Genomic DNA, 8,718 nt, shown 5'->3' with positions numbered 1-8,718 from the left:
CATCACTTTTAGATGTATAGAAGTACAATACTTACTAGTTTCTATACAGTAGTCAATATAGAAGCTTCTTTTAATTTGAGAAACATACTTTGCTCATGTGCCAGAACTCCAGGCAGGAGTGGCTGTTTGTTCCAAAGGAAAATAGCCCTTTGGATCTGCAAGCCCATCTCCATCCCCTTTTTCTTCCCAGTGGACATGCCTACCAATGAAGAATCTTGATCTGCCCGGGAGGAGGTTATTTTTATCCCTTACTCTGCAATGCGTGCAGCAGTTCCTCTCCCTAGCTGACCTAGGTGGTGACAATGCAGACTCTGTGGGCGAAGGCCAAGCTGCAGCTGCAGGAGCCTTCTTTTCAGCATTCTCCTTAATGCTTCCAGAGGCCCTGCAGAGCCTAGGTCATTGCTCTGGTCCATCAGTGGGAAAATCCCAGTCACTCATGATTGTGGCCATTCCACCTCATATGTCATCCCACCAGCCTTTGTTGCCCTCCTCTCTTCTTTCTGAGTTCTTCTTATGTCACTGTGTGATGATTTCAAGTAAAAATTTTCTTATAGAAGACAGTAATGCTAGGAAGAAAGAATAAAGAAAACCAGTGCACAGTGATTAGAGCCCATATTCACACAACCAAAGAGTCAAGGAATGATGGATACAAAAAGAAGGAGAAAGAAATGACAGATTGATGGATACAGAATGAGTAATCAGCTGTGGCTGGCAGGTGACACCATAGCAACTCCAGCTAAGACAAGGCAAAAAAAGAAAAAGGTAAGCAACCCTTTCATACCTTCATAGTATTTATTACATGGATAGCTGGTTAAGAGTCAGGCTCTTTTCTTATAGAACTAATTTTCTTATTTATGAATATATAATCAGTCTTTGAGTCTCTTGTCTATCATTGGCCACCGGCCAAGTCTAATGTCATGATACAGCATTAGCAGTTTTGGATTTCTGGGTAAATTATGCTAAAATTCCACACAGTTCAAGAGTCTATGTTCCCAAAGCAGGTATTATCCTTATATCACTCTTAGACTCAGGATAGAAGGGTTACTGTTCTGGACTTATCTAGAATATCCATCTCACCACCAGCACCTGGGCCCTCCCCTAGCCTCCCCACCCAAGGCAGTGGCTTATCTGGAGCCCTCGCTGACTCCTAGGCTAGAGGAAGGCTCAGGGTGGTGGTAGTGAGGGGGTATTCTAGATGAGCCCAGAATAGTAGCCTTTCTTGCCTGTCTCTAAGAGTCATATAAAAGTAAAACCTACTTTGGGAATATAGGTCGTTGAACTGTGCGGATTTCTGGCATAATTTATCCATAAGTGCAAATTATGCTGTATCATGGCACTAGGCTTCTACTTGTACAAGTATAGAAACTGAAAGCAAGCATTTCAAAACTTTTACTACAGTTTGACTTTGCTGCAATTTCCTCGCTCCTGATGGTCCTCCATTTTCCCCTAGTGCTAGTATAATACATTGTATTGCTAGCGTCATGCTAGTAAAAATACATTGTATTTTTTACAAAAGCATCAGTTCATCGGGGATTAGAAACTTAAAAAACCAGCCATTCACCAGAAACACTATTTTAGACTCTGGCATTTTCTGCCCAGATAGCCCTGAGGCCATTTCCTCCAAGGCCTCTGCAGTCTTCTGTCTGGGGTGTCTTCACCGGGGGCAGGCCCTTCTACAATTGGCCACAACTGGCCTCAACAGGTGGCCAGGAACCATTGTTCATAGGGGTACAGATGGACCTTGGGCTGGTGAGCTGGGCTATCCACTGTGTGCGTGCAAGCCCCATCACAGAGCAGAACGGAGAGAGGCAAGAGGAATGGGAAGGGAAAGGGGGCAGGCTGAGGGCTGGGAGCCACGCATGACAATCTGTAAATCCAAACTTGGCCTTCCAAGTTGTTATGAAGGCTAGCACACATTAACAGTCTGTTAGCCTGACCTCTTAAGGCCTCAGTGGACAAGTGGGTATGTGAGCCTCCATTTGTTACTTGTCCTGAGGCCCATACATAGACCCCGCAGGCCTGCCTTAGGCATCCCTGGATGGACAGCTAAGGAGTTCATTAAGCTGCGTGCACTCTGTAAAGACGGGGTTTCCCGGATGGCTCAGTGGTAAAGGATTCACTTGCCAATGCAGGAGACACAAGAGAGGCTGGTTCCATCCTTGGGTCGGGAAGACCCCCTGGAGAAGGAAATGGCAAACCAGTCCAGTATTCTTGCCCGGGAAATCCCATGAACAGAGGAGTCTGGCAGGCTATAGTCCGTGGGGTCGCCAAGCGTCAGACATGACTGAAGCAGCTGAGCATGCACACTGAAGGCGGCGGACAGGGAGACAGGCTCTTGCACAGCTCTGAGACAAGAGAGGACCTAGCATATGCAGGAGTTTTTGCTAGAAAAACAAACAGCAGTCAAACATCGAAAGATTATTGCTAATCACAAAAGACAGACATCTCCAGTTAATGCTATTAGTACTTTCCTATGTATGGGAAGATGAAAGAGTCTGGGGTCACTGAAATTATTTCTTTGATATTTCTTAACTATCTAGGGCTAGTTTCCTGGTTTTTTTTTTCCCATCCCGAATTCCATTTAGAGTATATAGCACTGGGGCTTTACTGCAGGAGCTGATGGCTTGATAGTGGACAACATTCCTTGTTCACTGAAACAGCAGGCAAAATATTTTTGTGTGTGACAACAAGAGTGATCACAGTTCAAGCATTCGAAAATGGAATCAGAAGGCCATAGAGGATCTGGTCTTAGATATGTCTCTGTACCACTGAGAATCTGAACTTTCTTTGAACTGGAGCAGACCCAAGGACACCACCAGGACACGCAGAACACTCGCCAGCTGCAAACTTATGAACTCAAGGTCTCCCCTTGTAACTATACAACCATTCAGATCCCAACCAGTCCTTACTTAACCAGCACCCCATGTCTTGCCAGCTTCTATTATAATTCTTGATAACTCGTGTAACTAACTGTAACCTTGTAGTTACTGCCTTTACAAACCCCTCCCATTTTGTAGTCCAGCAGGACACAATTCAAGTGCTTCTTGAATCTGTGTCTCCCGGGCTGCAGGCCTGCTGCTGCTGCTGCTGAGTTGCGTCCGTCGTGTCCGACCCTGTGCGACCCCATAGACGGCAGCCCACCAGGCTCCTCCGTCCCTGGCATTCTCCAGGCAAGAACACTGGAGTGGGTTGCCATTTCCTTCTCCAATGCATGAAAGTGAAAAGTGAAAGTGAAGTCTCTCAGTCGTGTCTGACTCTCAGCAACCCCATGGACTGCAGCCCACCAGGCTCCGCCGTCCATGGGGTTTTCCAGGCAAGAACACTGGAGTGGGTTGCCATTGCCTTCTCCAATGCATGAAAGTGAAAAGTGAAAGTGAAGTCGCTCAGTCGTGTCCGACTCTTCGCGACCCCATGGACTACAGCCCACCAGGCTCCGCCGTCCATAGGATTTTCCAGGCAAGAGTACTGGAGTGGGGTGCCATTGCCTTCTCCGGCTGCAGTCCTAACAAGCCCCAAATAAACACTTTTTAATCTTTTTTTTTTTTGGCTGCATTGGGTCTTCGTTGCTATGTGTGGGCTTTCTCTAGTTGCGGCAACAAGGGCTACTCACTAATTTCAGTACGCGGGCTTCTTCTTGTGGTGGCTTCTTTTGTTGAGGCCCAGGGACTTAGTTGCCCTGAAGCATGTGGGATCTTCCCAGACTAGGGGTCGAACCCATGTCTGTTGCATTGGCAAGTGGATCACCAGGGAAGTCCCAAGTTTTTATTTCAATCAGGCCTCTGTTTCCAACATTTGTGTTAACCCTCCCACAGATCAGACTTGCTGCTTTTCTAGGAGTGTCCCTTCCTCTCCAGTAGAGACCCAACCCCCGGACCCAAGCTCTTATGTTTTCTCTTCAGGCCTGAGGTTTGCCAGGCACTGCAGAAACCACTTTCTCTGCACAGTCAACCACTGGCCTTCCTCCTGCCCTACAGGTGGGGAGCCCCGGGCCACTATGAGAAATAAAAGGATGAACGGCCTCCAGCAGCTCTCCCCAGCTGGGAGCAAATGCCTAACCTGGAGCTGTGGCACAGCTGCCCTGCACCCAGGCGTTCAGTACAAAAGCTTGCCCCAAGCTGGAGGGTGGCCGGGAAGAGAGGCACCCGGGCTTGCTCCAGATGGTGAGCGTTGCCGAGACAGTGGCTTGTGGAGGGAGTGGGGCAGAACAGTCTTTTCTTCCATCTGTACCTCTTCCTCACCTCCTGCAGGCCCTGAGTACATCTAGGCACCCTCTCCACCTCTTCCTGGTACTTGAAGACACACAAGTCCCTGCTGGGCAGTGGGGGACAGAGAGCTGACCTTTCCCAGGATGGCTGAGACCTCCAGTTTCTGCAGTCATGGGCAGATGGAAAATTTCTGCAGAATCTTGTGCCCAGACAGACCTCAAGCTCTTGTGCTCTTGTCAGAAAGTCTCGTTTCTTAAGGGAAACACCTCATAACTTTTTTTTTTTAATAGATTCTAGGCCTGAGGAAATGTTTGGGAAAGACCTCCCTGTCTCAGCTCAGCCAGATGAAGGCTACACCCTCCTTGGCTGGCTCGGCAGCTGCCTCTGCAAAGCAGCTCCTAGCAACTTGCTGAGAACTGGAAAGCTTCCAGAAGGATTGGGAGAGTCAGACAGGAGGTCAGTGTCTCTTACCAGGGTCAGGACACAGTCTTTCAAGATAGGAGGATGGAGGCCCCGAGGAGAGTCTGCATTAAGCCTAGAACAGACCACATTTTCTTTCATAGGACATAGTCAGAGCTGCCCTCACCTCCCCCATCCCTAAGCTTAGGAGGTAGTGCTCCAAACCCAAACTCTCCCCCACGCAATGTAAAAGCCTGGGTTCAGGCTTCCCGACTTTGTTCTGAGAAATGAGATAAGAGGGAGAATTCAGCTCCTCCCTTCAGCTCCAGAGCCTCAGCAGCTGGTGCAGGGAATCTCCTAATACCTTATCCCTCCTCAGTGGAGACCACAGTCCAAAGTCCTGGGTCCTCACCAATGACTTCCTTCTTTGTGCTCGAAGGGGTGGTGATCATGGGACCCTGCACCCACTTGCCTGTCTGACCTGAGCCCTCTGGTCTCTTCCCATTAGCTCCTGAAGCACCAAGGAATGTAGTAGAAGCCAGCCTTTCTAGCAGAGACTTGTCTGTGTGTTTTGACTCTCAATCTATACGGCTCCTTGAGGGCAGAAAGCTGGCTGGTTACAGTCAGAGGGAAATAGTGGTTCAGGACATTGCAGTTTAATTCATTTCATGCTAAACATCAAGGAAGATGAGATACACAACATGGAATGTGGCGGCACCAGACCAGACATGAAGGGTTTTCTCCAGGACTCGTGAGTCTGACTTTGGTAACTGGGGAGATGGTGCGTCATTCTGTCACTCACTGAGACGGAGGATGCAGGAGGAGGAGCAGGTGCTGCAGGGAGCAATGTTCATTTGGAGGCTGGTGGAATGTGAGGTGTGGTGGAGCATCCAAGTAGAAAGGTCCAGTGAATAGTTGAATACAGGGTCACTCTTGAGGCTGAGGAGGGAGAAGTCAGATCTGGAGGTGACCGATGGTGATGCTCCCAAATCTGTAAACCGTGGGCTTTGGATGTGGCTGTTCAAGGACCTTGCACAGACCAGCAGAGCTCAGAGCCAAGATGGTGCCCTGGGAAAGAAGAACAGAGGAAGGAGGAGCTCCAGGAAAAGAGGCTGAGAAGGAACAGCCAGGGAAGCAGAAGTGAAACCAAGGATTGTTTTGTCTTGTTTTTTAAGCCAATGGAGTGCAGAATTTCAAAGAAAGAAGTCAACAAAGTGAAATACTAAGGATTGCAAGTAAGATCAAACTTAGGACTGTCCACTGGACTTGGCTACATGAAGATCAAAGGTGATTTTGGGGAGAGCATTTCAGGAGTGGGTCAAGGAGGAGCTAGATGGCAGGGAGCACAGATGGAGGATGAGGACAAGGGCACAGGTCACTGCGTAGTTCACAGGGCTGCTGACGGGGGAGGGGTGGGAGAAGCTGAGCATCCTTATTTGGTAAAAAGAAGAACCATGGGTGAGGGCGGAGAAGGTAAAATAAAGAGGACAAAGGATCATGGAAGATGAGAGGATGGGGGCTGAGCGCCCCGCCTCTGTGGAGACTTGTAGGTGATGGAGAAAGCGGAAGAAGTTATTTTCCTCTGTGAAGTAGGAGGTAGCAACATCTGCATAGGGTAGAGTGGGAGGTGGTGGCAAGGAGTTGAGGAAAGAGGTGAAAGTTAGGAATGTCATTGAAAAGAAGTGGAACGAAAGTGAGCAGATTCACAGCATTGCCTCAAAGTGCGACAGTCCTGCTGAGGTGGGAGACCATGAATTCCAAGCTCCTCTATGCAACATGGGGGCTTCCCTGTGGCTCAGACAGTAAAGAATATGCCTCAAATGTGGGAGACCCGGATTCGATCCCTGGGTCAGGAAGATCCCCTGGAGAAGGGCATGGCAACCCACTCCAGTATTCTTGCCTGGAGAATCCCAGGGACAGAGAAGCCTGGTGGGCTACAGTCCATGTTGTCACAAAGAGACACGACCAAGCAACTAACACACACACACACACACACACTATGCAACATGGTCATGAGGCTTTCTCCTTCTTCATGGACAGTTTACCACATGACAGGACAGGTTTACCGAGCATCAGAGTATTGCTGGGCAGAGCGATTTATTTTTTCATTAATCTTTTTTTAAATTTTTATTATTATTTTTAATTTTTATTTTGACTTTATTTTGCTTTGCAATACTGTATTGGTTTTGCCATACATTGACATGAATCCGCCACGGGTGTACATGAGTTCCCAATCCTGAGCCCCCCTCCCACCTCCCACCCTAGGCAGAGCGATTTAATAGCAGACCAAAGGCTCTGGGCTGGGATGAGAAGTAACAAAGGAGCTGCATGAGCAGGAGAGATGGAGGAGTTTGTAATACGCACTGGGAGTAGAGGGTGAAAGTGGAGGAGCTGAAGGATACAGGCGGTCAAATGCCGGATTGTGACTTTTCAGAAGCGACCCTCCGAATGACAGTGGGGCACCCATGGGAGCGTGCTGGTTTGTGGAGAGGAGGTTAACACCCTCAGAAGTGAGCAAGCCAAGGGAGGACAAAGCTAGGGCATCAGATTTCTCAGACACTGGGGCGATGGTGGGAGAAGGGAGAAGATAGTAGGCCAGGCACCCAAGTCCTCAGTGAGTGCAGGGAAGGAAAACAGGAAATCCAGGAGAACAGATGGATTATCTGAGTGAATGGGAGAAAAGATGTCTGGAAGCAGACCCAGCCTCTCAGATATGCATAATGGGATCTTGGGAGAGGGGAGACCTCATTTGCAGGGGAGAACATTCTTGAATAGCACTTTGAAACCTCTCCTAAAGATCAGCAGTGGAGGTGGGGGTGGAGACACTGAGGATTGGTCACAGCGGGAGGGGGCATCAGCCCTTTGGTCGGGGTGAAAGGTGGCAGAACAGGGAAGTTGGGCGCCTAGCCAGCCTCAAGAGATTAAGGCTGGTTTCTGTGTCCTGGGGGTTGGGGATTGAGGCCAGATGCCACTACTTGCTGTCTGAGGCTCAGGGGTCCAGAAGGACCCTGGTGAGAGGCTGACTGGTACCTAGACAGGCTCTTCCTGTGTGGAGGCAGGCACCAGCTTGTATCTCTGGGGGGTCGTGTGCTATTCCCCGCTGGACTATTCCTCTTTAAGAGGAAAACTGATTTTATCTCCACGTCTTTGCTCCAAGCTTAAGCACCTACTTGTAAATCTCTATTTTTCTCAGCCAGCCGTGCCTCATGGTTTGGTCTTATCTCCCCATCAGGGATGGAACCCAGGCCCCCTGCAGTGGAAGTGCTGGGCCCTAACCACCGGACTGCCAGGGAATTCCTAGAAATCTGAGAAGGAAGAAGGGGACGAAGAGGACTGTCACAACAGAGAAGCCTGGTTTGAGAAGAGGAAAGGTTGGGGCAGGCGTGTTGATGGGCATCAGAATCCAGCATGGGTCTCGAGCTCCCTGGGTTCCTCACCCATCTCCCTCGCTGGAAGAAAGCTCACCTTATCTGCTGACCTTAAATTCCTGCAGTCTTCATCTCTAATACTTAGGCTCATTAATCTTTACTTCTGTGAAAAGCCAGGAAGATGGGAGGCTATGAAACCTGTGCCAACGGGAATGGCATGGGGTGGGAATAAAAAAACAAAAAATTTACTCAGTACTTTTCCTTACGTGTACCCGCCTTTCTGGTGTGTTAGGAATGAGAGTTTGGCTTCTGTTTGGAAAAGCAAACAGTCAAGGTCCTAAGTACCCAGCCATCAGCTGAACACAAAGTCCCTGTGACCTGCCTCGGTCCCGCCCATTGCCCCACCTTCCAGCTGAGGTGTGGAAATGGAGAGGTCTACCCTGCCTGTCAGACTCGGTCTTCTTCACTCCGGTCCACATCTACCCAGCCAATTCTGTAAGAAAAGTTTTCTGTCTTAACTTTTACCACCAATCTTGGTAAGGCATCAGAAAAGAGACAAACCACACACTTTTTTCAGAAATCAAGATTTTATAAAAAGGCATTTTTCTCTTATATCCATAAAATGATATAATTTTTGCAAGTATAGAAATGTGTCATAAATTATACAGAATGTTCCTTAATTACAGCTCAATGCAACTTGGTACTTTCCTCCCTCCCTAAAAAACGAGAGAGAACCAAAAAAATAA

Source organism: Ovis canadensis, chromosome 1, assembly GCF_042477335.2.
Source record: "Ovis canadensis isolate MfBH-ARS-UI-01 breed Bighorn chromosome 1, ARS-UI_OviCan_v2, whole genome shotgun sequence".
Lineage (NCBI taxonomy): Eukaryota > Metazoa > Chordata > Mammalia > Artiodactyla > Bovidae > Ovis > Ovis canadensis.
This window is presented reverse-complemented; position numbering follows the sequence as displayed.